The sequence below is a fragment of the Camellia sinensis genome, chromosome 10, assembly GCF_055761805.1.
Source record: "Camellia sinensis isolate YWXY chromosome 10, ASM5576180v1, whole genome shotgun sequence".
NCBI lineage: Eukaryota > Viridiplantae > Streptophyta > Magnoliopsida > Ericales > Theaceae > Camellia > Camellia sinensis.
In genome coordinates, this window is record NC_138970.1 from 30958912 (window position 1) to 30975598 (window position 16687).

At 30.7% G+C, this 16687-nt stretch overlaps 1 long non-coding RNA gene across 1 annotated transcript in view; it reads right to left on the minus strand.

Moving 5' to 3' along the window:
- Nucleotides 1-11426: 11426 nt before the first annotated feature.
- Nucleotides 11427-16687, minus strand: part of LOC145801051 (uncharacterized) — a 288678-nt gene continuing 283417 nt past the window's right edge. The window contains exon 2 of the long non-coding RNA XR_014341901.1: nt 11427-15332. This is a non-coding gene — a long non-coding RNA (uncharacterized LOC145801051). The remainder of the gene's footprint in view (nt 15333-16687) is intronic.

The following is a 16687-nucleotide window of genomic DNA, read 5'->3' on the forward strand; positions in this document are numbered from 1 at the left end:
GCTAATGGGTGTACTACGTATGATCATTTATGAAATTGAATAAGTACATGCATCTGAACTCTAAATAAGAATATGAACCTGTTTATAATCCAAACTCTGCTTTTCGAATCTGATATGGGACATCATTCATTAAACCCTTTACTCTATTATTATTCACTGGACTTCCGCTCACTATTTATATTATGCATGTAGGTGATCAGGAGTGTGACCAGGCTTAGTGATGGCTGCCTGGAAGTTTGTTGTCAGCCAACCTTCGCGCCTCTTGGGGAGGTTCCCGTCTAAAGAAGTCAAGTTTCATGGATCGTGTTAAGGACTTATTTTGTTTTTGTTTATCCGTACACTAGGCTAAGTCCCTTTTGATAATATCTGTATGGTGATGCATGACTTATGTAATTTTGACATCATATGTATATATTTAAGTTTTACATTTATTGTCCTTTATATGTCTGCACAGCTCTATAGACATTGTATTTGTATATTTGCTTCCGCAATTCCTTATATTTTGTTATTCTAATCAGAGGCCTTTGGTAATCCCAAGATTACTGGTCGGTTACGGTGCTAAACCTATAGGGGGCGGGTTTGGGTCGTGACATGTCACGCCCCAATTTTAATTACTTGGAAACATTACCAAAGCCTTAAAATTAGGTCCATTTTTTATTTATTTATTATTTATTATTTTTACATATACAAATATCTATTACACATGAGTAATAGAAATACAATGACATATGTTCTCCCTTTCTCAATGAATACTACAATGACAACAATAGCTGCCAATCTATTACTGTGAAGCTACAAATAAATAAAATACAAATACATAATCCATTATATTTACAATGAAATTACATGTAAAAGACACATGGACTTCTTGACTCTTCAATCACAAAATCCACACTTTCTTCCTGTAAAAAGATAAAAACAACAGGGGTGAGCACTAATGCCCAGTAGGAGTCTCATAGTTCTTAATCAATAACTAACACACAGATAGAAATGATCATGCATGCAGGGTGATACCATATAATAGGATTACATTTTATAATTTCAAAATACCATAAATAAGGTACCTTTTTCTCAAAAACTATTTAAACATTTTCAAGAAAAACCTTTAGCCATTAAAATCATTCCTTAACCTTAGAAAAACATAGACCCTTGTGAAACAACCATATTTAAGAAAGCAACATCATTAAAAAGTTATTAACCAATTCCCAAAATATTTTTCATTCAGTTTCCATTTTTAATGTTCCTCTTTTTTTTTTTTCTTTCATTCTTCCTATCTACTCATTATATGTATTTAGAACTCCATATCTTCAAGTTCACGTTTCCTTTTTGATTCACTAACAATTCTCCTATACTCAATTCACACCATTATTTACACTTTCAAATTTCATTTCAAGGTAACACAAAGTTAACAAACCCCTTTCAATTCTATCTCTTATTTATTATACAGAACAATACTCATAATTTACCTTTATTGTCGCAACTAATTCATTAAGTTCACCATCACCAATCCATAATCCAATTACCACTTCGATTTCCATTCTTTCAATTGATTTCATATCAAATATTGGATCCAATCACAAGTCATCTCCATGAGTCACACGCTTTACTGGTCACAAGCCAGAAGGAATGCGGAACCTCACGCTTTATTGGTCACAAGCCGAAAGGAACACGAAACCTCACGCTTTACCGGTCACCAGCCGGAAGGAATGTGGAACCTCAACATACCACAAACTTTACCGGGCGCTACTCCAGAAGGAAGGCGGAACCTATCTCAAACGCCACGCTTTGCCGGCTCAAATACGGCGGGAAACGAACCCCAAGATAACATCACAATCCATCATTACAATTAGTGGACAATGCCAACACATCTTCCATTATTTCCATAACACATTAATTCAATGTACATCCACCATATATTAAAATTACATTCACATAACAAGTACAAATATGCTCCACGACCTTCTTCATTATCCATTAAATCATTCATTGTTTTGTCACACAAAAATATAACAACACCTCCATAGAGGCAAAGATTCATCTTTAAAGTATTCACAATTCTTGGGTTCAAACTATTTCTTTACTTTTCTGTATTATCATCAAGTCTTCAAATTCAATTTTTAAAACACATTGGTTATCAATTACTACCCATGGTTATAAATTAAATCTCAAACATTTAATTTTCTTTGATACAACACCTTTATATAACATCGTCATATTTCACAACCTCCCATTTATCATTATTCACACTCATCTTAACCCAAAATAGACTTAATTTCATAACTTTAATATTGAGTGAAGTGTCCTCATTTTCCAAGATGAAACCCCATAACTATTGTTAAATATAAAGTTGGACTTTTAGTTTTGAGGTATAAAATCACTTTCTAATTACACAATAAAATTCTTAAATCTTCACTTCATCATCTTATCACAAATTTCGTATCATCTTTCAACTTCCCCTCGTGGTTACCAACACAACACCACCCAACACAATTCAAACACAACACCACCCAATACAACTCAACTCAACGCTCACCTTTGGAGAGGTAACACACAACTTTGTTTTCTGAATACACAGAGCTTTTGTCTATTTGTCAAGCTTTCTGACTTAGGCATCGGAGAGGTTTCCGGCACACACCCGCCGGCTAGCTCACGTTTGTGTTTTCAGGTAATAAAGCGACGACGTACGGAGGAGCGCAGACTTGATCAACAGGATTATACGAGAAGGTTTATTTCTTTCCTGTACTGATCAAGAAATTTTGACCAAATCAATAAATGCTGAGTTTTTTTTTTAATAAAAAATTTAGAAAATTCAAATTGAGATATTGGAGCTCCCACAGGCCTTGGGGTTTAAAAATCCCATTTTGCTTAATATATAGTACTAGCCTATCACCCATGCTATGCGCGAGATAATTATAGATATTTATATTTATTTTATGTAGCGCCCTCAAAATAAACCCATAAAATCATACACTCAAGACATCTATAAACTTAAGCAAATAAAGCATAATTCTATTTATCAGAGTATTCATTACAAAAGTATTATATGTTGACAACAAAAGTAAATGCCCTACAGGCTTACAACTTTCCAAGCCAATACTTGGTTACAAAAAGAGAGTACTAACTCAAAACACAAAATAAGCCCTTGGCTTGATTTACATGTAATACACAAAATAATCACAAAAAGAAAGCCTTCAGCTTCTACAACCTCCCAAGCTACAACCTTAGAAGCGGCATATCACCTGGACCTGAAAATGATATCCCATATAGGGTGAGCCAACGCCCAATAGAGATATGCTAAACATAATATGAGCAATAACTAAAACATTAGCATTTGATAAATGTTTAACTCATACAAACCAACGTACAACACAATCCAATTCCATGACAGATATGTCCATATTTCATTCCACTTTCCTTTACTTATCAAATTTTCAATTCAGAACATGGCTCAGAACCTGGCCAACAATTTAATGAGACTACGACTCATATTAAAGCACTTCCTTTTTAAATGAAATAACAATTCATATCAAAACACTTCCATACTTCACAATAGATACACATAATTGTTGTATCAATGTCAATTAAAACACTTCCATACTTCACAATAGATACACATATTTGCTGTATCAATGGAGTCCATCCCCTATCTCCTCCCAAATAATATCCGGTTTAGGAGTCCATCCCCTATCTCCTCCCATATAAAATAATGTATAAAAACACTTATCATATAAAATAATCAATGAATACACATATTCGATGTATTATTCCAACCGTCATATTCAATGACATATTCAACGTGATTAGTTTCAATTTTCCCTAATTAACATACAGTGTCTACAACAATTAAGACTATCCTCCACCGATAGCCTAAAGCAATTATTTCTAAATAGATAATAAATGCATCAACAGATAAATTATCAATATTTCCAAAGGTGAGTGATTAACTTATCCAATTCCACCATGCATTCTCATAACTCCTCAATTTCATTATTTCCAACTCAATTTCATATTTTCATAACTTTCCAAATTAATTGTACAAATTAACTCATAACAACAAATTAGGACTTTCCTCCCCCTTTTCTCAACATTGACCCAAAGGCTCAAATATTTTCATTAAACATCAATAACCTCATTTTAAGACCCAAAATATACATGTATGAGTCAAAAGAACAAAACCACTCTTTATATATTTTGAAACCTTAACCCCCAAAATTACCCAACTTCAACATTACATCAAAATGACTACAAGTTTATGTCAAAGACCATAAATATGAGTAGTTATCCCTACCTCAAATGGAGAGACCCAAAGGTGATGATGAAGAAATTCGAAATGCTCCAAAACCGAAGATTTTCGGATTGAAATGTAGCCCAAGCCAAGCTCTACACTTTTTGCAAAGGAACTAAGGGAGAAAATCACTCAAGCTAGATGATTTCTAAGAGAGAAGGTATACTCTAGAGAGAGAAGCTCTCAAATGGAGTTTTTGAAAAGCTAGAGAGAGAGAAAAAGTTGAAAAAGTAATTCAAAAAGCCAAAATCAGGACTGATATAATACATAGTCCGCTCGAGCGTGGAATGCCCCGCTCGAGCGTCAGACACAGACTCACGCTCAAGCGTCAAAAGCGCCGCTCGAGCACCAAATGCACACTTCCAGAATTTTTTGCAAACGAAGGTCCCCGCTCGAGCGTGAAAGTGGACGCTCGAGCGTCCGATGACCTGCAAAACAAAATACTGAGAGTTGGATAATCCCACTCGAGCGCCAGAATGCCTGCTCGAGCGGAGGAGCAAAATCAAAAGGCCCGCTTAAGCGTGAAGGCCAAAATCTGGGTATCAACTTTTGGTTTTCAAACCCAACCAACCTGTTTCAGACTTGCCCAATACAACCCAAGACTCAACTACAAGAAATAAAGTATGGGGAGGAGAATAAGACAACAACACATCCACAGAACCGAGTCCGGAATACAATAAACAAAGAAGGGAAAAACCGAGATCGCTATATTTTAGATTTTTTTTAATATATAAATTATGTTTTTTAAGATTTTTTATAAAAATAATTTAACAATCTTATCACTAACTATAGTGTATGAGAGAAGTTGAAAAGGGTACTACAGTAACTATATACGGATTGTATCTATAATTATTTGTATGAGGTAATTTTAAATGCTGATCAGAAAATTTTGACCAAATCAATAAATGTAGACATGTGAAAAGATATGTGGATTGAAAAAAGTTAAAAATGTTGATCAGGAGATTTTGACCAAATCAATAAATGCCGAGTTTTTTTTTTTAAATAAAAAATAAAAAATTTAGAAAATTCAGATTGGGATATTGAAGCTCTCATAGGCCTTGGGGGTTAAAAACCCCATTTTGCTTAATATATAGTATAGATAGAAGTATAGATTGTAAATATATTAAGGAAAATGGGATTTCTAAACCCCAAGCATTGTGGGAGCTGCAATTTCTCAATCTTAATTTTCTAAATTTTTTATTTAAAAAACAAAAAACCTCAGCATTTATTGATTTGGTCAAAATTCCCTGATCAACATTTATTAACTTTTTCCAATCTACATGCCTGCATTTATTGATTTGGTCAAAATTCCTGATTAGCAATTAAAATCCCATCATACAAATAATTATAGATACAGCCCGTGCATAGTTACTGCAGTAGCATTTTTAATTTCTCATGTACACTATGGTTAGTGATAAGATTGTTAAATTATTTTTATAAAAAATCTTAAAAAATTTAATTTATATATTAAAAAAATTAAAACAAATATAAATATCTATGATTATCCCGTGCATAGCACGGGTCATAGGCTAGTATTTATACTATATATTAAGCAAAATGAGATTTTTAACCCCAAGCCTTGTGGGAGCTCCAATCTCCCAGTCTAAATTTCCTGATTTTTTGATTTAAAAAAAAAATCTTAGCATTTATTAACTTCTCCCAACTCCCAAGTTTTACCCTCATAATAACACTTTAATGCATTAAGAACAGGCATAAAAAAAAATTTCTTAAAAAGTCCAACACATATGATTATTATCAAAATATTAAACTTTAATATAATATAATAAAAAAAAAGACATTTAATCCTTTGAAAAGTCCAACACATATGATTATTATCAAAATATTAAACTTTAATATAATATAAAAAATGAAAAAAAGAAGAAATTTTAAAAAAAAAACATTTAAAAATCACAATTCACATTTATAAATAATTGTAAACACAATCCGTGCATAGCATGGGTGATATGCTAGTCTGTACTATACATTAAGCAAAAGGGGGTTTTTAATCCCAAGTCTTGTGGGAGCCCCAATCTCTTAATCTAAATTTCCTGATTTTTTTATTTAAAAAAAAAAAATCTTAGCATTTATTAACATCTCCCAACTCCCAAGTCTTACCCTCATAATAATACTTTAATGCATTAAGAACAAGTATAAAAAAAATTCTTTGAAATCCAATACATGAATTTCTTGAAAAGTCCCAACACATATGATTATTATTCCTCATAATGACACTTTAATACATTAAAAACAAACATAAAAAAAAAAATTCTTGAAAAGTCCAACACATATGATTATTATCAAAATATTAAACTTTAATATAATATAAAAAAAAAGACATTTTATTCCTTGAAAAGTCCAACACATATAATTATTATCAAAATATTAAACTTTAATATAATATAAAAAAATAAAAAAGGAAGACATTTAAAAAAAATATTTAAAAATCACAATTCACATATATAGATAATTGTAAACATAATAAAATAGGAGGGCATTCATGTCTACATATTTTTTTTATAAGATCTCCTCCATTATAATAAGATAGCACTTTATTTCTCTCATCTTATAATCTATATATATATATATATATATTATTATATATTATCTATACTATATATTAAGCAAAATAGGGTTTTCAACCCCAAGGCCTGTGAGAGTTTCAATATCCTAATCTGAATTTTCTAAATTTTTTTATTTTTTATTTTAAAAAAAATCTCAGCATTTATTGATTTGGTCAAAATCTCCTGATCAGTATTTATTAAATTTTTTCAATCCACATGTATTTCCACATGCCTGCATTTATTGATTTGGTCAAAATTTCCTAATTAGCATTTAAAATCCCATCATACAAATAATTATAGATACAATTCATGTATAGTTACTGCAGTATCCTTTTTAATTTCTCTCATACACTATGGTTAGTGATAAGATTATTAAATTATTTTTATAAAAAATCTTTAAAAACATAATTTATACATTAAAAAAAAATCTAAAACAAATATAAAATATCTATAATTATCCCGTGCATAGCACGGGTGATAGGCTAGTATTATATAAGTAAAAGGGGCTTTCTACCCACAAGTTTTGTGAGAGTTCCAATATCTCAAACTAAAATTTCTAATTTTTTTAATTTTAAATAATTAAAAAAAATCCTTTATAACTCTCGTTCAAGCAAAATAAATAAATAAATAATAATATCTCTTGATTTATGACTTTCAAATGGAAAGCATATCAAATATATAAAATAAAAAATAGAAAGTATACTAATCAATTTCAAAATTTAAATTTGAGGGCACTAAATATGAAAAGCATTCCATTAATTTAAACTTAAAATTATAATGATATATCTCATAATATATAAGTTTTAAATAATGATCTATTCCATGATTTATCTATATATCTATATACTATTATAATTGCAAAATATTTTCATTTCATTAAGGTTGAAAGTTGTAATTATTTTTCCCCATTTTTTTTTATTTTGTTTAATTTTTTGTTGATACGTATTACAATATGATTGGTCTATGAATTAGTTTTATATTCTTAAAATAAAATTTTAAATTTGGATTCGTACTTAAATTATGTTATTATAATTGGAATGAGATCCATATTCATTCCTTAAATTTTGCATCATTTATTAAATTATAAAATAAAATTTCAAATTTAAATTCTTCTGCAAATTATATTATTACAATTAAACTTAGAGCAATATTCACATGTGTCATAATGATGTGTCATAATATTATTGGTCTAAATATAATTTGTTTTAAATACATGTGTTCAAATTATTAATCGCTATTATTTTTTTTTTCTTTATAAAAAAAAATTATATCCTTCTAAACTACAAGGATTTGAACAATAATATTTTTTAATATAATTTTTTTTTTTAAACAAAAGAACCAAACATAACTTTTTTAGTACTTTTGATGGATTTTGTTAGATTTTTTTTTTAATCTCAATTGTCAATTAAAAAAAATTAAAATAAAGAATAAAGATATCTTTAGCTCAAATTGTTAAAAAGTTACTTTTGTTAAAATAAATTAGAAAGAAACGTTAATTTTTTTTATTATTAAAAGTGATAGTTTGTTAAACTTTTTTTTATTTAAAAAAAAAAGAAGAGGTTTATAGGTGATAATTTATTATTTATAAAGAATTGTTTTCAGATTAAATGAAAATAACATATTAAATTTTCTTTTTACCTTTTTTTATTCAAATACTTTTATTTTGTATGAAATTTATTTTTATTCTATTTAATATTTTATTGTAATTTTTAAATTAAAAAATTTCTAAAAATTCATATTTTTAAATTATTTATGCCATTATAAAAAATAAGTTTTTTTAATATCAACTTTGTGGTAGTTTGGGAAATGCTAAATAAGTATACCTTTTTACTTTTTACAAAAATATGTACAAAAAAGTAGATATGTGATTTGATCAAAAAAAGAAAATTAAGTATATTTTTTTTACCTGTTACGAAAAGATATATAGAAAAGTAGAGATGTGATGTGACTTAAAAAATATAAAAAGATAAAAAAAAGTGAGCTAATATGGCACTTCCCAAACAACCCTTTATTTGATGATCCCTTTCTAAAATGTGTATTTTTTTTTAATATTTTCAAGAAAAATTCTATTGAAAATCTTAAGTATATTGCCTTTTCTTTTGTTCATTAATATTAAATTTTTAATTAATTTTATTTATTATTTAAAAAAAATTAGCAAATAATTTATATATATATATATAATTTTGTTTTGGTTATTCAGGTTATTTAGTGTTTTTATCTAAGTCCACTCAAATTTAATTTGAATTTTTGAATTTCTGCATAAGTTTTTACTTAATTAAAAACTATGTTGTTCAATATTTAAAAAATTTTAAGCTCAACTTAAGTTACCTAAGTTTGCAATTCTAGCAAGTGAGATTGAAAGTTACATGATTAAATTTGTGACAAATTGAAAAATAATAAATAAATTGTGATAAAATTGTAGAACTTAAATCTTCTTTGTTTTCATAATTTGCATACAAAAATTTAACTATTTACATTATTTTATATAAAAATATATTATCAATTTTTTTACCTGCCGTGCATAGCACGGATTACCACTAGCAATAAACCATTTAGTTATTATGTCTTGAAAATATGTATCAGAGTAATTGGTAATTTTTCCTCTTCTTCCATTACAAATCCTAAAATGCAGATGACTATAAGATTAAAATTTTACTTTTATGTTTGCACTTACTGATCGACTTTGAAGTCTGTGTTGTAATGTACAAAATTTAGAAGGAAAAGAGAATGTGTAAAATTTGAAAAAAAGATTTAAAAAAAAAAAAGTATCAGTTATATTTTTTATTAAATTAATGAGTACCAAGAATTTTTTATTTATTTTTAATAAGTAAGACCACCTCCAACGGTTTACAATCTTGACATCAAATTTAAATTTTGATGAAAAAGTTACTGTTTCGTGCTCCAACGGTTGCACCAAATCGATATCAAAATGAGATTTCACTAAATGATTCATCAAATTGAGGACAGGCTTCGCATTTCACCAAAACACTGTAATGACCGTTGAGGGAGACGAACCGGTTGACCGGCCGGTTGACCAACCGGTTGTCCATGAAAAAGTTCAAACAGTTCAACATTTCTGGTTCAAACAATTCAAAAAAAAAAAAAAAAAATTGGCCGGTCGACCAACCGGTTGTCCCGGAAAAAGTTCAAACAATTCAACATTTCTGGTTCAAACAATTCAAAAAAAAATAAAAAAATTGCTATTACCGGTCGACCAGCCGGTCAACCAACCAGTTGTCCCGGCACAGATTTGAAGAAAATTTGATGAAAATCAACCGTTGGAGCCCTCGTATCAAATTGAGAAAAAATTCATTTTTTTACTCAGATTTGGTAAAAATTTTGGTGAACCGTTGGAGATGCTCTAATCTAACATGATTGACAGGGTAGAGATCAGAGATTAACTTTGGCTTATTTTAGTTAAAAGTCAGCTTTTAGACTTTTTTTAAATCACATCACCTCTCTATTTTTTCTATATATTTTTTTAAAAAAAAGCCAAAAAAAATCAAAAAATTATTTTTTAACCTACTTCCCAAAGCACTAAGTATCCCACTATTAAATGTAATCTCCATATTCAAGTATTATCATTGCATAATTCAGAGCTTTCTATACTCCATTTTCCCTCCCAAAATTGTGTTAAAAAAAATAATTTGTTCAAATTCAAATGAGTATATAAATAAATTAAACTTTTTTTTTTTTTTTTTTTTTTTTTTTGTTACAGGGAAATCCTCTCACTCTCCCGCAGGTCCAAGGCAGCGCCCCGAGGAGATCACTAGGGTGTCCTGTTGTTCGTTCCGAGCCAGAGACTATAACCTGGAAGCTTGTCCCGACCTCACAAGGCAAGCTTCGGTAAGTCAGGACTCGCACAGTGGGGGAGAATTAAACCCACACCAAGTAGCTGATAAGGCATCCTTGAGGTCAACCTCCTAACCAACTGTGCTACGCCCTGGAGATTGGCCCAGAGGGGATTCGAACTCAGGATCTAGGGGCTTAAACCCCAGGCCCTTGCCAAGTTGCCACCCACCCCTGGGTTAAATAAATTAAACTTAAACACATTAAAAACTATTAATTTTGTTTCAAACTGCCTTATTAGACTTGCAAAGAGCAATGAGACCAATTCACCATCATTTAAACACGGCCTGGCAATGATTACTTTTTTTGCTTTTACCTTTGCTGGAATTTTTGTAAGGATTTTCTGTCAAATATTAAAAATTAAGATCAATGAATTATTTTACAAAAAAAAAAAAAAAATTTATTCTTAAAAATAATTTACATTTATTCCGTACACTACACAAAGTCAACTCAATTGCTAATATATCATAAATTCAATTTATTTTTACATAATTTTCACATATTAAATTTCAATAGACTTTATACAAATACTATCCTTAAACAGTGTTCATTTGCACGATAGATAGAATTCCTCTGAAAATGAACCAAAGGTTGTTGGGTATTGGGGATTCAAATCCACTCATCTATCACAAACTATTTTCGTTTTAGAATAAGATTTCAAATAGGTAAGCAAAAAGATACATACTCCAAATTATATCCACATTTTAATTCCGATGGCATCCTTCTACCTCTAGCAGTACCTTGGAACCTCTTTAAATACCAGAAAAACAAGTAGAGTACAACATACATAACAAGCTATCCCAGGGAGCTATTTCTTACAAACATAGTGGAACTTAATAACATTACCTCTAAAAAATTATATAATAACATTATCTCTAAAAAACTACAACATACATGACAAAGTACCCCAGGGAGCTATTTCAGTAGAGCTTATAACATTCTCTGAAAAATTTAACCCCATACACCCAACCTTGATTCAGCATGAAGAAAAATTACACAGGCAGTCAATGATGCTCATGCTGACTTTCATCCTGCATTGCCATTCCTCAATTTATCCATTACGCTTCTAAGAGCATCCACAGTAGAGCTGTTAAAAGTTTATTAGTGTCAACTGTTAATTTTTTAGCCAGCCATTTTATGTTTTGTCTTCGCAACAGAACTATTAAGGGCAACGTTAATGCTCAATATTAGTGTCAGATGCTAAAATATGTGTTAATTGCAGCCAACGTTCTACCCAATGCGGGAGAGAGAAGTGTTATGGGTCATCCGCTGGACGTCTGGGCCCTTCAAGTAAATAAATAAATAAATAAATAAATAAATAAATTGGGTCTAACCGACCGGATGTCCAGCCTCTCCAGCTGCTGCTACCTATATATTCTTTAACAAGCAAAGGAGGGAGAGAAAAAAGAGAAGAGAAAGGGAGAGAGTGGCACACTGAAAGTACAGTGAGATGAGGTAGAGCCCACTAAACTGTCAATTATTTTATTTATTGTTTATATATATATATATATATATATTCGTAACGCATCTTTAACACATCTATTGTATCACCATTTACTCACTAAATTAAACAACTTGACGTACATTTTTACGTCTCACTTTTAACATTTTAACACATCAATTGTGGATGCCCTAAACTCCAAAAAAATTTTGATGCTGAGGCTCATCTCGACTTTCATTTGCATTGCCATTCCGCTCATCCTGACCATTGCCATTGCCATTCCTCTCATCCCGACTTTCATTCTGCTTATCTCGACTTTCATTTGCATTGTCATTCCTCAATTTATTCATTAGGCTTCTAAATTCAGCAACAATTTTGACAAAATCATCTTTGATCTCATCATAGAAGCGATATACAACAATTTCAGAAACCCATAGCCAACCATCCAATGGCTGGGACAATGATCAATATTGCCAACTGCATAGATCATATTATAGTGAACAAATTAAGTTGTAAGTTGTACTTAATTTGTTCACTATAATATGATCTCTGCCGTTGGTATAGAGTACTAATTCAGCCAACAATGATGAAAAATAGATCACAATAGTGACAACGAATGCTACCGCCTTTGTATAATGTGTTTCAAATGGATGATACGTTGCTTGGAGGATGCTACTCAACAATGTAATGAAAACCCAAAAAATTTTGTGAAATTCATCATAAGAATTAGCTGCCAGCTCCCTACAAACTATCACAAGAGAATGAAATGAGCATTAGAATACAAAATAAAGGGTTAAGTGCAATACAGTTGAATTCACAGGGCTGGCACCCAATGGACACACAAAGAAAAGGGCAAATAAGGTAGTAGGTATGGTAAAGAGGTGGCAAATGCAATGCCAATTCAAATACAGGAACCCAGCCAACTCTGCTACCAGTTAGTAGTTTAGGTTTACTTATTTTTACATGCAGGCCATATTTGGGAAACTTGGTGCTTAAAAGGAGGTCTGTGTGCAGTCCTAGCAGCATGGGGCAACAAATAGATTAAAACGAAACAAATAAAAATTAATTAATTAATTAATTAACACTTTTACCACTTGAGTCTCCTAAGCGAGCAACTCAACAGCTTAGGCCACATTTCCCCAATAAAACACTCAACTTTGAGTCTACATAAATTACACATCAAAAAAGATACTTAAAACACTTGACCAATTAGCACATGATGTTAATCTAAACATCCATGATATTTCTCCTCCTTCAGGTTAGTAGATTTGCATTTGAGTGCTTTTTTTTCCTTGCATATGAGTTTATTTTATATCATGTAAATTTAAGCATATACACATTTATTTCATATATATAAATATACCATCCGTATATTATTAAATATATAAAGGGGTTGTCTAAGATGACCTAAATAAGTGCACTTTTTTTTTTTACGAAAGAAGTACAGAAAAATAGAGAGGTGATGTGATGAAAAAAAGATAAAAAGATAAAAAGATGGATTATTTTGTGTATGCCAATCTTGGCCTTACATACATATCACGTATAAACATAATGTATGGAACATAATCAACTACACTTGATATAGAGTTTTTAGTCTTACATCCATTCATAACTTCTTATTGGATCTAAACTCAACAAAATTTAAGTATTTCTTCCATACAAATTGCACAAGAAAATTTCAAGTTGAACAGAACTAGCTAGAGCTTTCATCTACAAAGCCCTCCTATCAGAGTTGTATTATGTGAAGAAATGTGAACATAACTATAAGATAGCTCTCAAATTCTTAATCTTTGACAGGTTGGAAATTTAAAATATGGTATATATTATGGCTATGAAAATAGTATAAAATCCAACAGTCAATTTTTGAGAAAAGCAAATCTAACAAAAAGGTTATGAAAGAGTCATAACACAATTTTAAATATACACATTTCTACATATACACATTCATGGAGGTACACTTACATTCCTTTGAGCTAAGTTGATTTTTTTTTTTAGTTTCCTCTTCTCTTTTCTTACTTTCTTTCCCTTTTATTTGTTTTCTTTGAATATTTATATAGACAACAAATTATATTGCCTGATGAGTACACTCCTTAAACTCAGATCCTGGGCCCCTTTGATAGTCTACTGCAAAATTGAACATATGCAAGTCACATGCAAATTTATAAACTGAACTGACAATCTCACCCATCCATCTCTCTTCCTCTTCTAAATATACCGTTTGTTTTCTAAATATTTTTTGTATTTGATAGAGAGGAATGCATGCATATATCTACATATTCACATATATAACACAAATTGATTGCTTCCAAAAAATCGAGGTTACAACTTACATATACACACTGATTTATGTGTGCTTGTGTATGTCAAGAAATACACTCACACACATATGTATCCATTGCAGATCGTGTATCATGGCCCTATCCAATTCCAAACTGAGAGAGTAGTGAACGACCAATAGTCATACAAACATGTAACACCCCTATTTATTTTGAGGTATAATTGATTAGGCGGTGGAAATTATATGCCACTCATGGCAATGTTTCATTGCCTTTTTTTGCACCTCTCACACATCACTTATCCTAAATTACTCTTCATCCTTCTCTCATCTACCACCTTTCTCTTTCTTCTTTTTTTCTCTTCATTCTGTCAACTACACCACCACACTCAACATCCATCTCCACCAAAGCACAACCAGCTGTGCTATTTTCCTTTGGCAATCCACCTTTGCTACCCACAATTTGATCCATCATCAATCCAACTCTATGAAGTTACGGAAATTATTTTTCTCCAATAAAATTAATAATTACAATTAGAATCCAAGATTAGCAATGTAAAACGGACTGAGAGAGTTGATTGAACTAACCTTTGATGCTTGGGGTTCTCCATTTTCAATTTGCCCAAAATTCCAAGAGACCAGAGATATGCAACCAGATGTCAATTTTTGAGAAAAGCAAATCTAACGAAAAGGTTATGAAAGAGTCATAACACAATTTTACATACACACATTTCTACATATACACATTCATGGAGGTAGACTTACATTTAGCTAAGTTGAGTTTTCTCTTTTAGTTTCCTCCTCTTTTCTTACTTTCTTTCCTTTTTATTTGTTTTCTTTGAATATTTATATAGGCAACAAATTATATTACCTGATGGGTACACTCCTTAAACTCAGATCCTGGGCCCCTTTGATAGTCTACTGCAAAATTGAACATATGCAAGTCCCATGCAAATTTATAAACTGAATTGACAAGCTTAAAACAAAGTAATTTTTTTAATTTTTAAACACACTTATCATAAATATACTTAAAAAATATAATTTTTGTGAAAAAATCTTTTAAAAATTTAATAAATATCAAAAATATAAAAAATAAATATAAAAATTCAACATATTTTTCATATTTTTATTTTTATTTTTATATATTTATTAATTTTTTAAATATTTTTTTCACACATATTTTATTTTTTAAATACATTTAAATAAAGTGCCTAAAAAAGAAAAAAAATTATTTAAAATTTTAAAAATATTCACTAAAAATAAAAAATAAAAAATCAATTTCTAAAAAATTAAATTCAGAAAATTGAAACTAAAATGGGGGGTGGGTGTTTGGTCGGGTCGGGCTTTTGCAATTAGGATTTGGACATGGGATTGAAGATGAGCTAGGCTTTAGCTCGACTCATCGACCGGCCCAATTTGACCATTCCAAAACCCGCTCTAAACGGAGATTCAAAACCCATTTGGCCCACGAGATCTGGCCCCAGCCCAACTTATCGTCAGGCCCAATTGGACTGTTCTAAACCATTCCCTAAAAGGATCTTCAATACTTAGCGGCCCACACGGCGCCACATGTGTGAAACTTCCTACACACCAAACACCATCAAATCTTCCGGAAAACCGAAAGAACACCGGAAAAAACTTCAAAAGGATAACAAGGGCTCCATATTTTAGCAAACTTGGGAGTCCTGCAAATTCAATAGCATACCATCAAGTACAATCCACAAAAACTGCAGATCGGATATAACAGATTTAATCATGTTGAGTCTCCGCAAATTCCATAGAGAGCATATATATCATCAAACACAAGCCAGAAAAACAAACAGATTTAATAATACAAACAGATTTAATCATGTTTCAGCAAACTTGGGAGTCTAGAGCCATATATATATACAAGAGCACACACCCAGAAAGAGATTGAATTGAAAATCTTCAAAAACCCTGAAAGATTGTGAATTAAAAATGAATGGTGGGGTTGTTATTCAAGATGGATTCATATATGAAGAAGAAACCCATCTCCCCGTTTTCAAAACCTCTCTTTTCTTCTCTGGCAATGGCTTCACTGTCTTCGATTGCAAAGGAGACCTCGTCTTTCGAGACTCGACACTCGCGACGAGAAAAACAAACAGATTTTAATAATACAAATTTCTATCAAATAAAAACCTAATTTTGGAGGTCAGACAGCAGATTAAACTCAAATCTGAAATGTTTCTGAGAGATTATAGAGAAAGAAAGACTATAGAGAGGGAAAGAGCGAGAATCATCACCATCATATGCAG